The sequence below is a fragment of the Ailuropoda melanoleuca genome, unplaced genomic scaffold, assembly GCF_002007445.2.
Source record: "Ailuropoda melanoleuca isolate Jingjing unplaced genomic scaffold, ASM200744v2 unplaced-scaffold2139, whole genome shotgun sequence".
Lineage (NCBI taxonomy): Eukaryota > Metazoa > Chordata > Mammalia > Carnivora > Ursidae > Ailuropoda > Ailuropoda melanoleuca.
Window position 1 is genome coordinate 78,838 of NW_023190937.1, and position 21,920 is coordinate 100,757.

Consider the following 21,920-nt stretch of genomic DNA (forward strand, 5'->3'; position numbering starts at 1 on the left):
CCAGGGTCCAAATTATTTACTGGGACCCAGGCCATGTGCCCTTGTTTTATAAGGATCTTAGGGATGCGGTCTTCTTGATTTTTCAGCCTGCCTTCTAGGGGAGGGGCCTGCCATGCCAATACTCAGGCATCCCTGTTTGGGTAGAGTCTCTGTTTCCCCTGCGAGGGGGGATGGGAATGGGCACTCTGTGAGCCAGTCTTTCCAAGCTTTTGTTCTCTGGCAGCTTTCCCTGGCAGTTTGCTGTGCCTCTTCTGAGAGACAGAGCAGCAGTGGCCGAATCTCAGCCTCTGTCATAGAAGAGAGGGGATCACAGACCATTCTCCACTGATGATCTGGCCACTTTAACTCTGTTTCTGTTGGTGCTACTCAACCCTGCAGCATCCCGGGATGTGCACCCCACATCCGGCGTCCCAGCGCTCACTTCCAGGGCTGGTTCGTCTCTGTCCTTTGTGTTTCTAACACCACCAGCTGCCAGCTCCCCCTGCGCTCCCGGAGCTCCTGGTCTCAGTCTTGTTCCAGTGAGGGCACCGGAGTTTCTTGAGAAATCTGGTGGCGCGTGGTCCCCATTCACGGTCACAGTCTGTTCTCTCTTGGTTGGCGAGTCCGCCCGCTCCCCCTTGCAGGTGGCTACCACTTCCTGGCGACCGAAAGTGGTGGCTCCCTCCCCTTCTGTTTATCTTCCGATATACGTGCGCTGTTTCACGGCTCCCCACTTCGTACCTTAATACTCGGCGCTGGAGATGTTCATTTGTAGAGATCCAGATGTATCTTCCTGCATCTCAGGTTGATTCTGTGGATGTTCAGGCTGGTCTGGTACCTATCCACCTCTACTTAGGAGACTGGCTGAAAAAGGGGTCCCCTACTCCTCCCCCATATTAACCCCTCTCCCACATCTTCTTAATACAGTCATCTGTTGAAGGGCACCTCGGCTCCTTCCACAATTTAGCTATTATGGACAATGCTGCTATGAACATTGGGGTGCAAATGGCCCTTCTCTTCACTACGTCTATATCTTTGGGGTAAATACCCTGTATTGCAATAGCTGGATCATAGGGTAGCTAAATTTTTCACTTCTTAAGGGACCTCCAACTGTTCTCTAGAGAGGCTGTACCAACTTGCAATCCCACCAACAATGTGGGGGGATCCCCTTTCTCCACATCCTGTCCAATAATTGTTGTTCCTTGCCTTGTCAATTTCCATTCTAACTGGGGTAAGGTGGTATCTTAGTGTGGTTTTGATTTGAAATTCCCTGATGCCTAATGATATTGATCATTTTTTCATGTGTCTGTTAGCCATTTGTATGTCTTCATTGGAAAAGTGTTTGTTCATATCTTCTGCTCATTTATTGATTTGATTATTTCTTTCACGTGTATTGAGATTGAGAAGTTCTTTGTAGATCTTGGATACCAGGCTTTATTCTGTAGCATCATTTGCAAATATATTCTCCCATTCCATGGGCTGCCTTTTAGTTTTTTTTGACTGTTTCCTTGGCTGTGCAGAAGCTTTTTATCTTGATGAAGTCCCACAAATTCATTTTATCTCTTGTTTCTCTTGCCTTTGTAGATGTGTCATGAAAAAGTTTGCTGTGGCTGATGTCATAGAGGTTGCTGCCTATGCTCTCCTCTAGGATTTTGATGGATTCCTGTCTCACATTGAGGTCTTTCATCCATTTTGAGTTTATCTTTGCATATGGTGTGCGAGAGTGGTCAAGTTTCATTCTTTTGCATACAGCTGAAAATTTTCCCAGCCCTATTTACTGAAGAGACTGTCCTTTTTCCACTGGATGTTTTTTCCTGGTTTGTCAAAGATTACTTGCCCAAAGAACCGAGGATCCATTTCTGGGTTCTCTATTCTGTTCCATTGGTCTATGTGTCTGTTGTTGTGCCAGTACCATGCTGTCTTTTGATCACAGCTTTGTAGTACAGCTTGAAATCTGCATTGTGATGCCCCCCAGCTTTGTTTTTCCTTTTCAATAATTCCTTGGTGATTAGGGGCCTTTTCTGGTTCCACCCAAATTTAAGGGCTGTTTGTTCCATTTCTTTGAAGAATGTCATTAGTATTTTGATCGGGATAGCCTTGAAAGTATAGATTGTTCTGGAGAGTATGGACAATTTAACTATGTTAATTCCTCTGATCCATGAGCATGGAATATTTTCCATCTTTTTGTGTCTACTTCAGTGTCTTTTAAGAATGATTTGCAGTTTCTAGAATATAGCTCCTTTACATCTCTGGTTAAGTCAATTCCAAGATAGCCTATGATTTTTGGTGCTATTGTAAATTTAAAATTGCTAGTGTATGAGGAATCATCATCTTTAATTTGTCTTGTAAAATAAGATGTTGGATGTTGTTTTCTATATATTTTTAATCATATTTGCTTTGTTTCCAATTGGAACATAAGGATATTGTGTACATGTGGTCATTTTGTCACTTTTGGATGACTGTCAGATTTAATGTTTGAATATCATGTCTTATTGTGTGGACACAAAATCCAAAGGGATTGAAATCAGTCAGTGGCTCCAGCCTTTTGCAGAGGGAGAGCTGAATTTGTTTCTGGTGCTAACAAAACAGAGAACAGAAGCAAACGGCTCACTGTAAGGTTCAGGGTTTATTTTCTGCAAGGAGTGCCTGAGATCCAGAGAATTCTCAGGAGGCCTCTCCAAAGTTATTTCAAGAGACAAATATCCAGTCAATGAGGCTACAAAGCCATGTTCAATGTCCAGCTGACTGATTTATGAAAAAGTCATTGGTTACCATTTGGTATTGTATAAAGTAATAGACATTGTTATCTAAATTCTCTCCAAAATTATAGTATGTGATAATTTAAAACACACAATAACAACTGTGATTGTCAATACCAAAGCTATCAAGTCTATTTCCTTTTGCCACAATCACTGAGGCCACGAGGGAGCTAATTGGTCCAAACCTAGGCCAGAGTGTTATCTAACCTGTGCTCTGAGAAACACCTGTTACAGATATGTGAATAGTGGTACTTAAATGGTTTCTTTGGGACATCCACACTGTGTACAATTCCTAGTCTGTTTCCTGAGGGGACATTTCTCTTGTGGCAGGGACCTTCAACCTTGATCAGAATTTCCCCCTTTAAACCATGTTGTTTAGAAAGCACATTAGGTCAGGCATCTCCTTCTGGATGGAGAGGAATTTACCTCAGGAAGGTGCACAGCTATGAGCTAAGTTAGTCTCTCTGTAGAGATGATTAAGACAAGACTGTCTTCTCACCAATGTAATCGACAGAAAAATGCACTCTGATGAGAGGTCCCTGAAGTTGCGCCCTTTAGAATATAACTGACCCCAGTTGCCTTCTACCAGATCCACAAGTGGTAGAAAATGAAATCATGATTTTCTTTAGGCTGGTCTCAATGCTGACTGAGCTCTCTATCCTTCCTGCAATAATTTTGATATCAAGATCATGAGAAAACAACCCTTTGTCTACCCGTGCCATTGTGCTCATCAAGATTTCCCTCAGGGGTTGGTTTTATTTGACCTCTAACATTACCTTGCCCCTGAGCCAAGAACCCTCACACTAACAGGGACCCTGTGACAAGGCTGGGGAATGGGAGAAGCTCCCTGCTCTTGAGAGGCAAGTCCAAGGCACCTGGTATGGTATGTGACTTATTCCATTCCTGAGGAAGACAGAAAAATGTCAAATGAACTCTAATGGATTGAAGAGGAATCTAGGCACTTGGTAGTAACTGGGCTGGGAAGAAGGATGGAGGAGAAGGATCACAGCAGGGATTCCAGCTCTCATTCAGCTTCTTTCCCTGGTTCTTGGGTTGCACCATGTGTGGCCACCATGGGGCACCATGGATATGGCTTTAGGGAAGGTCATGAATGTGCTTTACCCTGACCTGTAGAATTCCGAAGATCTGATTCCTCCTGAGTGCTGCAGAAGAGGACCACGTTTGAGAGGTGATCCAAATCTATTCTGTTTCAATAAGTTCTTACTCGAAAGTCCAACAAACACCTCCAGTCCTCAGACTCAGAGCCCTGTGAGGAAGGGGACCAAAAGAGTCATGAGAACCCATGCCATTGAGGAGGAGAAGAAGGCTATGAGGCATGTGAACAACTCCATCTCTGATTTTGTGCCTACAAAAGAAAGAGTGAATCTCTCCTAATTCCAGCCTTTCATGGCCATGTTCTCACCCTCGATCCACATGGCACAAAGTTTTAAGTCCTGGAATTATTTGTGAAATGCATGGGGATACTCACAGTAGGAACTAAAGGGCATTCCAAGTTGGCTCCATTTCCTGAGCACTAACATGAGCTGTGTCCTAGAAAATTCATGTCAACGTGTTTTAATCTTTCAGCTATGTTCCGCTGCGTTGGGATGGAAAAGTATCTAGAATGCAGGTTAGGTAAGAAGGGGTGAGGGAAGGTAGATACAGGAAGCACATTTGCCTAGAGTCCTTTCCATTTTCTGGGGCAAGGGCAGGGAATAAGTGAGGTCTTGGGGAGCCAGGACCGGGGTAGGGGTCTCAGAAGTCAGTGTTCTTGGGGTGTCTCCACCAGGACCTGAGCTCAGGTCTTCCTCCTCACCTTCCTTTCTCAAGGCAATCTTGAAGTTCTGTGGCAGGAAACAAAGGGACATGTAGGCTGACCATTTGTCTCCTTTTCCTCAGTTTCCTTAAGGCCCTAGGACTGAACTCAGCAGTGTGTATTCTTCCCTTTTTAGGCATGGACTCAGTCTAACCTAACTCAGCCTCTCTTGTTCTCAAAGACTCTGGGAAACACTGTTTCAGTACCTCCTGTGCTGGAAGAAGCATGGTATTGGGGAGTCATAATGAAATCCCCTGGTACCAGCAGCACCGGAATGACTTTGAAACTGCTGGTTTCCTATACCAATACAGGGCCCACAGGTGTACCTGATTGCTTTCAGGCTCCAAGTCTGGCAAGACAGCCTCCCTGACCATCTCCAGATGCCAGGCTAAGGTGAGTCTGATTATCCCTGCTGGTAGTATTAATTTCCAACATTATGGGAAAGTGAGACCAAACCTTGCCCTGTGCTCACAGGCTCCCCCCTTGCCCTGCAGCTGCTTCCCAACCCTGTGCAGAGGGGGTTTCATGCAGGATGGTCCTGAAAATCAGTCCACCTTTATCTCCTCTGCTTGATCACCGGAACATCCTAGGGCAACACTGCATCTGATGAGTACAATGAGGGCTTCCTCTTTGCCTTTGTGCTCTGGTCCCAGAATGGGACTCTTCCCCACTTTTCAATTTAGCCATATAGAAATGTGGATACTGTCAGGGTTAGCCAGGGCTCTTTCGAAAATGGGTCCTTTTCTTCTAGATTGGAAGAGAAAGCTATTGGATGTGTCCCTCTTGCCTCAGGAAAGCCAAAGCATCTGTTTTCCTGATGAGCAAGCGATATCTTGCTGGAGTTCCAGTTAGAATGGATCGCTAATTATATAAACCTAAATAAATTTATTAAAAGATTTAACAGTACATCTATGAAGTCCTTGAACAACTGAATAAAGCTACACTTGGGTATTAGGAGGCCCTGGGGGTGACAATCTCTAGTCATGTTGCTAGAAGTTTCCCAGTAGATCACTGGAAATGCCATGTCCTCGCAACAACACATTACCTGTTGGGGAATCAGGAATGAAGGTCACTGAGATGGTGAAGTTTCTGTGTCAACCTGCACGTGGTGCAAAAATGAAACATTATTTCTGGATGTCCCTGTGAGGGTGTTCCTGGCTGAGATTAGAAATTGAATTTGTGGGTTCAATACAGTAGACTGTTGTACTTAAGGTGTGTGTGCCTGACCCAATGCATGAGGGCTTGAGTGGAACAAAGGCCATAGACGGAGGAATTCACCTCACTTCTAACATCTCTGGTTGAGCTTGGAATCTTATCTCACCTTCTTCTCCCAATGGGTTAGAAGGCCTGGATCCGCTGGCTTCCCTGGTGCTCAGGCTTTGGGACCTAAGTGAATTATGCCGCTGACTATACTGGTTCTGTAGGTGGCAGATGGCATCTCACGAACTTCCCTGTCTCAATAATCATGTGAGTCCGTCCTGATTGGATACAATTTCACAAGTATACAAATACATTTTAAATGTGTAAGTATCATTTTTGTATATTCATATATAATGTAGATCTCATATGATTTATATATATTATACTTATGTACAAAACATATTATATATGTATTAAGTATATTATATACTTATATAAATGCATATATCATATATTTAAAAATACAACTAATAAACACACACACACACATATACACACACAACACAATGCGTATAGTTTGGTTTCTCTGGATAGACCTCACCCACGTGAGGGCTCAATCTTTCCATAATGTTCTCACCAACAAGTATTTTCAAAAATCTTCTCACCACGTACATTCTTCCTTTCCCCAGTAAATAGTCAGCACTTTCGTTGGTGAATTATTGAGGCCAGAACAGTGTCGTACATGGAATCCCTGAACATCTTTGTCAGCACAGTGGGAATGGAGCCTGTGCTACTGAACACAGAATAGGGTCCTGAGTCAATAATCCCTTTCTACAGGAGGCTGGTCAGAGGCTGCACCTGCTGTATGGTGTGGTTCTTCATGGAGACAAACAAGTTGGCAGAGGGACCATTGTCTGGTTGGGTTCTAGGGCCTCTAGTGTAAGCCCTGCTCCCTGACTGTCATGGCATCAGTGGGATCTTTACAAAGTACCCACATGTGCACAGGAGGGCAGGGAGCCCCCACTGCCACTTGGACTCTGTCTCCTCTTAGATGGGACCACAGTTTCCTTCTGAGAAACTAGTCTCTATTTTCATAATAGGGACATTACCAAGAAAATCACAGGCTAGATGTGGAGTTAACAGGATCACTCCAGCATGAGATCTGTGGAGCTGCCATAGCCCTTCTGTCTTGTATGCTGTGCCTCAAACTGCAAGAAGAGTCTTCTATGTCTTCTCCAATAATTCAACAGTACTTATTTCAAAATCTTCCTTTAATGATGAGAAAATAAACACTTTTGATGGAGTGATTTGAAATGTTTTAGAAGTCCCTGAGGCCAACTAATCCACCTGTGCTTTTATTATACTACATGGGAAGGGAATCAGCCGAGAATGAGTAAGCATTCATGAGTCCATTGATTTTCTGGATCAGATGCCATACATGTGGTCTGGATATTTTCCCTCTCTTCCTCTCTTTCTCTTTTAACTTGCTATTGTTTAAGGAATCTCTATATTTGTTGTATACTAAATGATGCAACATACATATTGATTTCTATGATTTTAAAAATTGTACACACTTTAGCTGTATTGTGCATTAATCATATTATGTGCAAGTCTTAATTTTGCCTCATTTTGTGGTAATCAAGCTTATTATTTCTGTTATGTATAATTGTGTGGGCAGAATACTCAAAAAGACTTGACATGAAACACTTAGTCCTCTATTATGGGGGCCCTGAGGGTGCTGTTAGTACTCACAGAGATGAAACAGCTGCATGACAACTCCTCGGGAAGAGCTGTGTTGGTTATCTGCAGGAAGCATGTGGACACCAGAATGTTCACAGACAGCCTCTCTGCTGTTATCCCAAGACACAGTGATCCAAACTGATGGGCTGCAAGTCTAGTTTCAGATGCATCCCTGATTCTGACAAGGTCATGATCTAGTTACTGTGGTATTCTTATCCAAAAATTAGACGTCCTTACTTAAACAATCGTCTAAATAGTACAGTAGTTGAATGTTTAAAGAACAGAAACAATCTCAAGTCCCAAATGATTCTTGTTTCCCAGAACACTTTTCCTTGCCCCCATCCCAGTGGTCACCACTCTGCTCATCCCATGCTCTGGGCCAGCAATACATTGTTCAGAAGCTCCTGAAGCCTCTGACTTGTGGTATGAATAGTGACATGAAAAGAGTGTTATCAGAGTATCTCTATTCCACAAAACTCCTGGAAAGGAGCCGTGAGTCCTGAACAGTTTTTCTCCAAACCCACCTGTTTCTAGAAAAGCACACTAGGTCAAACATCTCTGTGGATGAAGAGACGTTGCTTAGAAAGGACCTAGCTGTGAGGTCAGGTCACATATGTGCACCAAGAGGCAGACAGAGAACATCCTGTGTTTCCTGGACAACCAGACTTGCCCTGTGAGATGTCCCTGGAGCAGGACCCCTGAGACCAATCTTGACTCCCATCCCCTTCTCTGAGAGGCTCAGAACCTGAATCCTTTCTCTGGATTTCACTGAGGTATTTTTCCACCCTCCTCAGCTCCCTGTCTTGCATTATTCTTATTTCTTAATCATGTTGAGAATCCAAGCATTTTCTCTATATCCCTGTTTTGTCATCCTCGAACCGACTGGGGCTGGATTAATTCAATGTGTGATGTTTCCTCAGCCCTGAGCCACGTCCACCTCACACACTCTATCCCTACGAGTGGCTTTCCTGTTGACAGTGAGAAAGAGCATCTGTGCCTCTCTATGTTGCAGGTGCCGTATTTCATTATGGAGGAAATAAAGGAAAATGGGAAGGATCTTGAATTGCACCAGAAAGGGTCAGAGCTTGGGACAGAGCTGGGAGGATTTGGAGGGTGGGCAGGAGGAGGGGCAGAGCATGGGTTTCCAGCTGTGTCAGCTGCCTTCCCTGGAGCTTGGCCTTTATGCTCTGTGGCCACTAGGAGGCACTGAGGACCTGAATTTGGGAAAAGCAATTTTTGGCTGTTCTCTTATCCTGAAGGTAGGTCCAAACAGGCTTCTGGAGCCACTCTATGTGCAACACAAGGGAAGGGGGGCCTAATATCAGTTGCATGCCAGTAGTTCCCTTTATGGAAGTTCCAGTAAACATCTCCTAACCTTAAAGCACTGTAGAGCAGGAGAGTGAGTCTTGAGAAAAGTTAACTGAGGGCACCAAGAGTGATTTAAGGGAGAATGAGACCCCAGCTGTGCCTGTGCTCCTGGTGAGAGGAGTATTTGAATTTCCCCTAATCTCAGCCAGCCTGGAGAGCTTTCGTAACCCTCCTCCTGCACAGCAAAGTGGTCCTGGGATTCCTTCTCCAGCCACGCCAAGACTTCCCAGTGGAAGGCAAGGATATTCCAAGGCTGGTTTGAATTCCTGGGGTCTGCCACGGACTCTGCCTCTTGAGATTCAGCGAATGCATATGAAATGTGTTAATATCTGGACACCTTTGCTTTCTTGCCCAGGGATGAAGAAGTATTTGGTATAGAGAATCATGTCAGAGTGGGTGAGGAGAGGCAGGGCAAGAAGTACATTTGCATGGAGGCCCTCCCTTCTCTGAGGCAGGGTGAGTGGATAAGAGAGCTATGGGGGAGCCAGGCTCAGGGTTGGGGTCTGAGAAGTCAGTACTCTTAGAGCGTCTCCACCGTGGCTTGGGCTCTGGTCCTCCTCACCCTCGTCACGCAGGACACAGGTGAGCCCTCCAGGAAAGGGAGCACAGGAACATCTGGGTGGATCCTTTGAATCCTTCTCAGACTCACCTGGGGCCCCAGCACTAAACTCATTAGATCGTGTTCATTCATTTTTCAGGAACCTGGGCACAGTCTTCCTTAAGTCAGCCTCCCTCAGTATCTGGGGCCCTGGGTCAGACCATCGCCATCTCCTGTGCTGGAAGCAGCAGTAACATTGGGAGTGGTAATTATGTCTCCTGGTATCAGCAGGTCCCAGGCACTTATGCAAACTCCTGAGTTGTAATGTAAATACTCAGCCATCAGGGAACCCTGATTCCTTCTCTGGCTCCAGATCTGGAAACAGAGCCTCCCTGATCATCTCTGGGCTCCAGGCTGAAGAGGAGGTTGAGTATTACTGATGCTCATATGGTGGGAGCTACAATTTTTCACAGTGATCCCATTTCATGAGGAAGTGAGACCAACACCTGCTCTGTTCACAGGCTCCCTACTTGCTCTGAAGATGCTCACCCAACATGGGGACATCTGGATGCACATTTCTGTGGAGGCCGCTCTATCCTCTGGGGCAGGTGCAGTAGTTTCTTTAAGAATTCACACCTCACAAAATTTGTAGTCTGTTTCCTGAAAGTCAAGTCTCTTCTGAAAGGGACCATTCAGCCTGTTTGATATTTCCCCTTTATTTTTTGACTTTTTAAAGGTTTTATTTATTTATTTGAAAAAGGCAGCTGGCCAGCGAGAGAAGGAACATGATCAGGGGGAGTGGGAGAGGAAGAAGCAGGCTCCCAGTGGAGGAGCCTGTTGCTGTGCTCAATCCCAGAAGGTTGGGATCATGCCCTGTGCTGAAGGCAGACGCTTAACTGCTGAGCCACCCAGGTACCCGAATGGTTTTCCCCTTTAAACCATCTAATGAGAAAGCACACTAGGTCAGGCAGCTCTCTGTGAGTGGAAAGGACTTCTCCCCAGGAAGGTGCACAGCTATGAATTGTGAGTCTCTGTACGGAGAAGATTAAGTGAAGAATGTCTTCTGCCCCATGTGATAGAGAAATGAACTCTGATTTTAAGTCCCAGGGGTGGGCTCTTTAGAGTAATCCTGACCCCAGTTCCCTTCTACCTAATTCACAAACCCTGGAAAACTGCTCCTATTTACAGTGGCTGTTTCAGATGCTGACTGAACTCTCTTTCTCATTCTCTCTCCCAATATTTTTTGATTCAAAAGTATAAGAAACCAATAGTTTGTTTTTTTCCTCGCCTGTGCCTTTTTTTCATCCCGGCTTTCTTCAGAATATTGTTTTATTTAATCTCTAATATTTCCACAGCCCTGAGCCATGAACTGCCACACTAACACAAACTCTGTGACAAGGCTGTTAATGGGGGAAAGCTAGCTGGTGCTGAGGGGTAGGGTCTGAAGCCCCTGGTGTGGCAGGTGACCCATTCCTTTCTTGAGGAAGATGGATTTAAGAGCAATCTCAGGACTTGGTACTGACTGGAAAGTGAAAAAAGAAGGAGGAGAAGAAGCAGAGAAGAAATTCCAGCTCTCACTCAGCAGCCTTCCATGGTGCTTGGGTTGCACCATCTGTGACCAACAGGGGGGAGCAAGGACCTGGATTTGAGGAAGGTCATGACTGAGATTTACCCTGACCTATACAGAGTCCCATGAGTTGATTCCTCCTGAGTCATGCAAAGGAGGACCTTGTGTGAAGGGTGATCCAAATCTATTTTGCCCAAATAAGTCCCCTGTGAGAGGCCAAGCGACACCCCAGGCCTCAGCTTCAGAGTCCTGCAAGGAAGGGGACTCAGAAGCAAGAGGACCCACCCTACTAAGGAGGAGAGGTAGGAGATAATGATGGGAACCACCCCCCTGCTGTGTTTTTGAGGCCTCACATGGAAAGAGTGAATCTCTCTAACTCCAGCCCCTCTGGTTCTTTTCCCCAGGCACCATCAGCACAACACAAGTGGAAAGGAATGGGATCATTCCTCAACTATATGAGGACTCCCACAGTAGGAACTAAGGGACATTCCACATCTGGCTCCATTTCCTGCGCAGAAACATGAGCTCTGTCCTAGAAAATCCGTGTCAAATTATTGGAATCCTTCAGCTAAGTTCTTTTGCCCTGGGATGCAGATACACCTAGAATGAAGAGTCAGATCAGAGGGGGTGAGGAGAGGCTTGTGCAGGAAGCACATATGCATGGAGGCCTCCTCCTCTTCGAAGCAGGGGGAGGGGATTAGAGGAGGGGGGCAGCCAGCCTTCAGGTTGGGGTCTCAGAAGTCAGTCCTCTTGGGGTGTCCCCACCCCGGCCTGGAGTCTGGTCCTCCTCACGCTATTCAGTCAATGCACAGGTGAGGCCTCCATGCACGGGACCATGGGTACATGTGGGCTCATCTGTTTCTCCTCCTCGGTATTACCAGGCCCAGTAGTGACTTTAAAAGGGTGTGTTTTGTACTTTTCAGTGCCCTGAATCAATCTCCCTCAGTATCTGGGTCTCTGGGAAGGACTGTCACCATCTCCTGTGCCTAAAGAAGCAGTGATATTGGGGCTTTTGACTATGTCTCCTGGCAGAAACAGCACCTGCGATCGACTCTTAAACCTGTAATTCATTGTGTCAATAAGCAGCCCTCAGGGATTCCTGATCACTTCTCTGGCTCCAGCTCTGGCAACACAGCCTCCCTGATCATCTCTGGTCTCCCATCCAAGGATGAGGATGATTATGACTGTGCCTCATATACAGACCGTGGCAGTTATCACCATTCATGGTAATGTGACACGAACACCTGTACTGAGCTTGCAGGCTCCCTCCTTGCTCTGAAGATAATACCCAATCCTGTGCAGAGGGTGCTTCCTGCAATGACGCCACGAGAACACAGTTCCTCACCCTCTCTTGTCCTCCAACGACGTCCAAAAGGAAGACATTCCCTTGATGAATTTTCTAGGGACAGAGTCAACTTAGCGTAATAAAAAATTGTTATTAAAAAAAAATTCTACCATTGCTCACACTGGTACAGGACACAGCTGGTTTCCCGTGTAACTTGTTTTCCAACAAAACTTCAGGAATGAAGTAGGATGCCTTGGGAATTTCACAAAGTGAAGACAACCTATGGAATGGGAGAGAATATTTATTAAATATACATGTATAAGGGGTCAATATCCAAAATTTAGAGGAAAAACAATTCTTACATTCATGCCAGAAAGTAGTTCTGCAAATTGGAGCTGGGTTCCCAGTCATGTTAGACAAGTGCTCTTCAACCCAGTGAAACTGTAAAGTAGGGGCACTGTCACCCGTGCTGTTTTCATTTCAAAGTGATGAGTCTTAGGAACTTGGAAAAGAGATCCCTTGGTTGTAAACCTGACAAGGGTCTTATTTATGTGTGAAACACATTGTGTAATTAAGGGAGGGCAGAGAAAAAATTTAAAACTCATGTTTTCTTGGTAAACAAGAAAAGGAAGGAGTGGAAGGCCTTTCTTTCTCGGTGATTAGTGACAATTTCTTTCCCCCCCACCACATTTTTTCTTAGATTTATATTTACTATTAAACACTCAAGTCACATTTGTAGGGAATTACTCAGGAGGCAGCCTGGCATATTCTTGTCTTGTCTTTGTGCCTCCAAAGCATTCCACGTTCAGGATCATCTTTCCTTCCTTTTTATCTGCCTTCTGGATCTGCCCCTAACATGCTGAAGTGAGCCAGGAGGGAGGTCACAGACCACAGCCTCAACAGAACCATGGGAGGGTGGCTTTGTCCTACCATTGGCTCATTCTCTTTTCCAGTTTGTTTCTCAAGGATTCTGTGTGAATTTATTTCCACAAAAAATAAAATACCCACGGAGTAGTGTTTCTCCATTTTCGTCTTGTGGCTTATGGCAACTGTCTCTTCTATATTTGTTCACAGTCTGCTCTACGTAAAGTACAGAAAAAGTGCTCAGGTGTATTTGAGTGTGCTTTCAAAATTCTTTCATTATGATGCTTATCATAACTAAGCAAGAGTGCATAAAATAAATGTTTATACTTTTAGAAGTAAAAATAAATGGAAACCTCATCTACCCACTCAAAGAAGAGCCACCTTTTAAAAAAATAAAACCAATCAGCTGTCCATCCAATCTGCAATTAACTGGTATAACGAGTGTGGTATTACCCATCCCTTTTATTTCTTGTACATTCCTTGCACCTTTTTATGCATCTCCAAAGTTTTGGGAATGTGAAACAGTGAGTAGAAAACAACAAACTACCTGAGAAAGGAAAGGACAATGTGTCCTTTGGGTGAGATCCCAGGAGACATTAAGCTTAAAAGAGCATCCGGGTCAGTGTGGGTTGGGTTTCCTGGGTGTTTTTCGTAGCACCTACTTAGGAGAGACAAGGTCCTGGGAAAAGAGGAGTGACCTCTAGACCTCGACACCTGGTCTTGCTCGATGTGCACCAGTTGCTGAGCATTTAGCAGGAATATTGTCACAGGTCAAGACTCCCAAGTGCTGTGCTAATTGGCTCAGCATCTTCTCCGGGAGGAGTCCCTGGACACTTCTCTTGAGAGAGAGAGAGAGGGTGTCCTCTTGACTGACCATGACATTGGTGCTTTGTCATGTCAAGACCAAACTAGCTCAGACCAGAAAGTACTCAAAAGGAATCCAGGCTAGAGACACACAGGCATTTCAAGCTGGTATCAGTGTTGCCAGCCACTTACTGATGTCAGTTTCCTCAAGAATGAGCTTTTTGGTTTCTTGAGGAAGAGTCTGAAAAGGGGATGATCTCCTGAGGGAGGTCACCCCAGATCTCAACATCTATATCACACCCATGTTCTCATCCTAATGGCACACTGCCAACTCACTTGACTTCCCCTGATCCAGGCAGGTGTGTTTCATGCTCTGCCGAGACAAATCTGTTAGGGGAGGGTCTGGTAGAACATGGCCTATTAGTCTTTCTACACCAGGGATAGGGAATGTGGAGATTAACCTACTTATGTAATAACTTGCACTCACTCTAATTTTTGTTTTCATCACCATCATTTCGATACTCATGCCCAGCTGAGAATCATTAGGGAACAAAATTCCTCGCTTGTTGGCTTATTAAGAAATGAATAGTTACACAAGTCAAACAGTTGTGTGGAAAAGGGTCTACACAACCACGAATCAGGTAAAATGTGCCTTGATGTGGTTTTCTTCATGTTTCTTATCCTTGGGGTTTGTTCAGCATCTGGTAGCATATTTTTTCCTCTACTTCTCTTTGTGTTCTCTTTTAGGATCCCCTGTTCAATGGATTTTGTGGCACCTGAGGACGTACCACAGTTCCTTGATAATTTCTGATCTCTAAATTTTTTTCCTCTATATTTTAGATTCCAAGCTTTTCTTTGCTATGACCCTGAGGTCATTAGTCTTTTATTTTCCAATCTGTAGTCATTTCCATATAATGTACTTTTGAGATGTGCTTCATTAGGTCTTCCTTTTCATGGCTCTGATGTATCAACCCTCCAGTCATTTTCACAAAAATTCTCCCTTTTTTGTGTCAGTTTTTAAGTAGCGGCTTAAAGGTCTTTGTGAGAAAATCCAAATTTTATGGTCTACTGGATCAAGTATCTCTAAATTTCATTTTGATGCCAGCTGAGATTTTCCTTGTTTCATATACTGAGCAATTTGGCACCTGTCCTGAATCTATCCAGTGTTATGTTATGAAACTGGAATTACTGTGTAAATCCCAGGTGACGCTTTTGTTTTATTAGGTACTTGACACAATCAGGTCCAAGCTCCTAGTTTCAAAGAGCCTTCTGTGGAAATTGATTTCTGTGTCAGACAGTTTGCAAAACATGTATTCTCCTATTGGCATCAGTCCTATGTGGAAGCTACACATTGATCTCCTCAGGTCACATCTGGGATGTTGGTTCAAGTTCTGTTACCCACATAATTCCATCCTCCTTACTATCAGACACTGCACAAGTGCAGCTTAGAGATGAACCACGAACTCATAAACAAGTTACAGCACTGCTTTCCTAGGCTTCTCTCCCTCTACTATCTCCCCAGGATTTCCAGTTCCCTGGATCTTCCTTCTGGTCTTGTGGATAGGAACCTGTAAATTTGACTCCTCTCCACTGCTGTGCAATTCCCCTGGCAGTGCTGTTGTCTGGGCCATGGTGCACAAGTACGAGAGTATTGTGTTTGTTGCCAAAAAGCAAGTTCTTAAATGTTATTTTTCTCACAAGAGAAGTATTTCCTTTCTGAAGGGGCATAGATAAGGAAAAGAAGAAACTCTAAAAGAAAAGAAAAAGTGGATAACCAATCTTGCTCTGAGTGTTAGAAATCATCTTTTGCACATATCAAGCCAGAACAATGGGATATTCCGAGATCTCTTTCTGTCTCAAGCTGTTGCCTTGTCCTTTTTCCCAGCTGCCTTGAAGGCAGGTGGCAAGACTGTAAAGGAAAAATAGGAAAGTCAGCATTGTTTCTATTCTACTTGAAATGTCAATCCCATTCCCAATCTGCCTTGTAGGAGCTTGTTCTAGGGACTCAAATGGCTCCCACGTGCATTATTTCTTGGCTTACAGCAGCACTCATGGGGAATTGTGGTGTCTGCCCACTATGTCCTAAATTGAAACTGAGCCGAGTTATATAGTATTTCCATTTTGGGCTATGTTACATGTTGAAACAGGCATTAGGGAAAAGGAGAAATTGAAAATGAATTTTACAGCTTACACAGGAAAGAAATAGGGTGGGATATTCCACAATGGTTCTATTCCCTCAGTGGTCTAAGGTCCAGAGATTACTTTTATGGTGACTGGTGGGTGAGTGGTGAAGAAAACCTGAGTAGAAAAAACACGGGTCTACTGCCAGACAAGTAGATCAAATATAAATGGAATGATAATAATCGATGTCTCCCTGACGGGGTGGACTGTTTCCAACATGGTTCCATTTTTCACATGGGAAGAGAAGGCTTGTCTCCATTCCTCAGGGAACCCCATTATATCTGAGTTTCAAGAGGAGCCAGCCCATGTTCTACAAGGAATCCCAGTTATGACAAATCACTAAATACAAATACACATTATATATATACCCAAGGATTCTCTGTCCCTTAATTGAGCCTGGTGTAGACCACAGAAAACCTGTTTCAGTAACCAATTTTTCTCAGTTTGCCAGACCCTTCCTAGTTTTTGCAGTGAAAGTGCCACATCCTAGCAATACCCTTGCTCTGGGACAATTCAGAATGCAAGGTCAGATTACCTAAGAACTCAGTCTGTCTCATTCTGTTCTCTCATTTAGTTACTTTTCCAAATCTCTTTCCAATTACCACCTTTCTTTTTTCTTAATAATAATTTTTTATTATATTATGTTAGTCACCATACAGTACATACCTAGTTTTTTATTTAAAGTCCCATATTTCATTACTTGCGTATAACACCCAGTGCACAATGCAATACATGCCCGCCTTAATAACAACACCAGACTATCCCATTTCCCCACCCCCTCCCCTCTGAAGCCCTCAGTTTGTATTCCAGAGTCCATAGTCCCTCATAGTTCATTCCCCCTTCTGTTTACTCCCCACTTTCTTCTTCCCTTTCTTCTCCTGCTGATCTTCCTAATTCTTATGTTCCATAAATGAGTTAAACCATATGATAATTGCCTTTCTCTGCTTGACTTATTTCACATAGTAGTATCTCCTCCAGTCCCATCCACATTGCAGCAAAAGTTGAGAAATCGTTCTTTTTGATGTCTGAGTGCAGAAAAAGCATTTGAGAAAATACAGCATCCTTTCCTGATTAAAACACTTCAGAGTGTAGGGATAGAGTGTACATTCCTCAATCTCATAAAAACCATCAATGAAAAGCCTACAGCAAATATCATTCTTAATGGGGAAAAGCTGGAAGCCTTTCCCTTAAGATCAGGAACATGACAAGGATGCCCACTCTCACCATTATTATTCAACATAGTACTAGAAGTCCTTGCAACAGCAATCAGAAGACAAAAGGGATCAAAGGTATCCAAATTGGCAAAGAAGAAATCAACCTGTCTCTCTTCGCAGATGACATATTAGTCTATTTGGAAAACCCAGAAGAATCCACCCTCGAACTACTAGACGTTATAGAGCAATTCAGTAATGGGCAAGATAAAAAAACCAATGCTCAGAAATCAGTTGCATTTTTACACAGGAACAACGAGACTGAAGAGAGAGAAATTAGGGAATCCATTACATTTACAATAGCATGAAGAATCACACATTATCTGGAATTAAATTAACCAGAGACGTAAAGGATCTATATTCAAGAAACTACAAATCACTCTTGAAAGACATTGAAGAAAAAGACACAAATTTATGGGAAAATATCCCATGCTCATGGATTGGAAGAATTAACATAGTTCAAATGTCTATGCTACCCAGAGCAATCTACACTTTCAATGGCATCCCGATCAAAATACCAATGAAATTTTTCAAAGAACTGGAACAAACAGCCCTTAAATTTCTGTGGAACCAGAAAAGGTCCCGAATCACCAAGGAATTGTTGAGAAAGAAAAACAAAGCTGGGGGCAAAACGTTGCGGGATTTCAAGCTATACTACAAAGCTGTGATCACAAAGACAGCATGCAACTGGCACAAAAACAGACACATAGACCAATGGAACAGAATAGAGAACCCATAAATGGACCCTCGGCTCTTTGGGCAACTAATCTTTGACAAAACAGGAAAAACATCCAGTGGAAAAAAGACAGTCTCTTCAATAAATGGTGCTGGGAAAATTGGACAGCTATATGCAAAAGAATGAAACTTGACCACTCTTTCACACCATACACAAAGATCAACTCCAAATGGATGAAAGACCTCGATGTGAGTCAGGAATTCATCAAAATCCTATAGGAGAACATAGGCTGCAACCCCTTTGATATCGGCCACAGAAAATTTTTTCATGACACATCTCCAAAGTCAAGAGAAACAAAAGAAATAATAAACTTGTGGGACTTCATCAAAATAAAAAGCTTCTAAAGAAAGGGGGGGTAATCAGAAGGGGGAATGAAGCATGAGAGACTATGGACTCTGAGAAACTGAGGGCTTCAGAAGGGAGGGGGATGGGGTTAGTGAATTGGCTGGCGAAGGGTAGTAAGGAGGGCACATATTGCATGGTGCAATGGGTGTTATATTCCACTAATGAATCATCAAAATTTACATCAAAAACTAGGGATGTACTGTATGGTGACTAACATAGTATAATAAAAAATATTATTATAAAAAATAAATAAATAAATAAATAAATAAATGTTTAAAAAAATTCTGCAGAGCCAAGGAAACAGTCAAAAGAACTAAGAGGCAAACCATGGAATGGGAGAAGATATTTGCAAATGACACTACAGATTAAGGATTAGTATCTAGATATACAAAGAACGTCTTAAACTCAATACACTTGAAACAATCTAATCAAAACATGGGCAGAATCTATGAAAAGACACTTTTTCAATGAAGACATACAAATGGCTAACAGACACATGAAAAAATGTTCAAAATCATAAGTCATCAGGGAAATTCAAATCAAAACTACACTGAGATATCACGTTACACCAGTTAGAATGGAAATATTGGCAAAGCAGGAAACAACAAATGTTGGAGAGGTTGTGCTGAAAAGGGATCCCTCTTACGTTGTTGGTGGGAATGCAAGTTGGTACAGCCACTCTGGAAAACAGTGTGGAGGTCCCTTACAAAGTTAAAAATCAAGCTACCCTATGATCCAGCCATTGCACTACTGGGTATTTAACACAAAGACAAAGACGTAGTGAAGAGAAGGGCCATATGCACCTCAATGTTCATAGCAGCATTGTCCACAATACCTAAATTGTGGATGGAGCCGAGATGCCCTTCAACAGATGACTGGTTTAAGAAGATGTGGTCTATATATACAATGGAATATTACTCAGCCATCAATTACCTCCTTTCTTCCTCCAATAAATTCTCAGTACCTTCATGTGTTATTCATCCACCTGGAAATGAGCCTCACATGGACGCCTAAGCATTTGGGTCAAATCACAGTAGGAAGGAGCATTTGCTTTGAGGACACAGCATAAAAACCTAAGTTAGTCCCTCATGTTTGTGGAAGGCTGTATAAAGACTATATCTGCATGTTGGATGTGTGTCCTGGCGGAGAAACCTGAAGGACGTAGAGGGGCCACTGGTTATTCTCTGTGGTATCTGGCATAAGTGTTCTTCCAGACTGGAATGACATCAATAGGATCTTTAACAGGTATCTACATGGGCAGAGGAGTGTGGGAGACATCATTTCCTATTCTAATGAGTCTCTTTTTAGGATGGTGCCACAATATCCTTCTGAGACAGTAGTTAGTATGTTAATAATAGGGAACCTTACAGAGGAATCCTAAGCATAGTTATTGTTTGAACAGCATGTCTCCAGTATGACATAATGGGAAGCCATAGCCCTTTATGATCTGAGTATGTGGAAATTCAAGTTCTGGAACAGCCTCTTGCGTATTCTGAAAAATTGAAACAGCGTACACTTAAATATTTTTATGAAAAGATGAGAGTGGTTGCTACTGCAAAAATTTAGGTGAAATTGGTATATGGTATTATGTTAGCTTTAGGTGGAGAGAGGTCACTTTTTAAAACATGTTTTTAAATTAATTTATTTGACAGAGAGCAAAAATTAGAAAGAAAGCGTGAGTGGGGAGAGGGAGAAGCATACTCCCGCTGTGCAGTGAGTCTGACAGAGGGCTTCATTCCAGGACCCTGGGATCATGAACTCATCCTAAGGCAGACCCTTAACTGACTGAGCCACCTAGGTACCCCTTAAAAATGTTTTCAACTTTTTCAAAAGTAGTCTCCACACGCAACATGGTGCTGCAACTTATGAACCTGATCAAGAGTCACACGCTCTACTGACTGAGTCAGCCATGCGCCCCTAACGAGGTTACTTTTGATAGAGATGATCTGAAAATTTGTAGGTGTCCGAATGATCTAAATATTGACTAATATTTTTCTCTACAGTGTAGTCAGAGAATCAATGCTTCAGGAAATTCTCATTGAAGCATTCATAGATTTTCTCATTCAGATGCCAGCCATTTTCCTTGCCATCATTTCTGCATATTTTCTTACTTTTTTTTAAAGATTGTATTTATTTATTTATTTGACAGAGACAGCAAGTGAGAGAGGGAACACAAGCAGGGGGAGTGGGAGAGGAAGAAGCAGGCTCATACCAGAGGAGCCTGATGTGGGGCTCGATCCCATAACGCCGGGATCACACCCCGAGCCGAAGGCAGACGCTTAACTGCTGTGCCACCCAGGCGCCCCTAACTTTATTTATTTTTAATAATAACATTTTTATAATGTTATTCACCATACAGTACATCCCTGGTTTTTGATGTAATGTTCGATGGTTCATTAGTTGCATGTAAAAGCCAGTGCACCATGCAATACGTGCCCTCCTTACTACCCATCACCAGCCTATCCCATTCCCCCACAACCCTCCCTTCTGAGGCCCTCAGTTTGTTTTTCAGAGTCGATAGTCTCTCATGCTTCATTCCCCCTTCTGATTACCCCGGCTTCTTTAGCCCTATATTCTCCTACTGATCTTCCTAGATCTTATGTTCCATAGATGAGAGAAACGATGTGATAATTCTCTTTCTCTGCTTGAATTATTTCACTTAGCATTCTCTCCTCCAGTGCATTCCATGTTGCAGAAAATGTTGAGATATCATTATTTTTGATAGCTGAGTAATATTCCATTGTATATATGGACCACAGCTTCTGAATCCAGTTATCTGTTGAAGGGCATCTCGACTCCTTCCATAATTTAGCTATTGTGGACAATGCTGCTATGAACATAGGGGTGCATATGGCCCTTCTCTTCACTACGTCTTATCTTTGGGGTAAATACCCAGTAGTGCAATGGCTGGATCATAGGGTAGCTCAATTTTTCACTTGTTTTCCAGAGTGGCTGCACCAACCTGCATTCCCACAAACAATGTAGGAGGGTTCCCCTTTCTCCACATCCTCTCCAGCATTGGCTGTTTCCTGCCGTGTTAATTTTTGCCATTCTACCTGACATAAGGTGGTCTCTCAGTGTGGTTTTGATTTGAATTTCCCTGATGGCTAATGATTTTGAACATTTTTTCCATGTGTCTGTTGGCCATTTGTATGTCATTATTGGAAAAGTGTCTGTTCATATCTTCTGCCCTATTTATGATTTGTTTATTTGTTTCTTGGCGTATTGAGTTTGAGAAGTTCTTTGTAGATCTTGGATACCAGTCATTTATCTGTAGCATCATTTGCAAATATATTCTCCCATTCCATGGGAGAAGAAATATATTCTCCCATTCTTATTTTTTTGACTGTTTCCTTGGCTGTGCAGAAGCTCTTTATCCTGATAAAGTCCTACATGTTCCTTTTATCATTTGTTTCTCTTGCCTTTGGAGATGTGTCATTAAAAAGTTTATTTTGGACTATGTCGTAGAGGTTGTTGCCAATGTTCTCCTCTAGGATTTTTATGGATTTCTGTTTCACATAGAGGTCTTTTATCCATTTGGAGTTGATCTTTGTGTATGCTGTGAGAGAGTGGTCAAGTTTCATTCT

The 21,920-nt window shown here is 43.1% G+C and overlaps 1 long non-coding RNA gene across 3 annotated transcripts; it reads left to right on the top strand.

Annotated features, from left to right (window-relative positions):
* The first annotated feature begins 2,064 nt into the window (after positions 1-2,064).
* LOC117797996 lies at positions 2,065-13,344 on the top strand. Of its 3 annotated transcripts, XR_004622778.1 has the most exons (4): positions 2,065-4,947; positions 9,862-9,948; positions 10,077-11,209; positions 11,312-13,344. It is a non-coding gene; the product is annotated as an uncharacterized LOC117797996 (long non-coding RNA). The 3 variants fall into 3 exon arrangements; XR_004622777.1 differs by lacking the exon at positions 2,065-4,947 and having other exon boundaries at positions 6,146-9,948; positions 11,312-13,343; XR_004622779.1 differs by lacking the exon at positions 2,065-4,947 and having other exon boundaries at positions 6,146-9,948; positions 10,077-10,252; positions 11,312-13,337.
* The last annotated feature ends 8,576 nt before the right edge of the window (positions 13,345-21,920 follow it).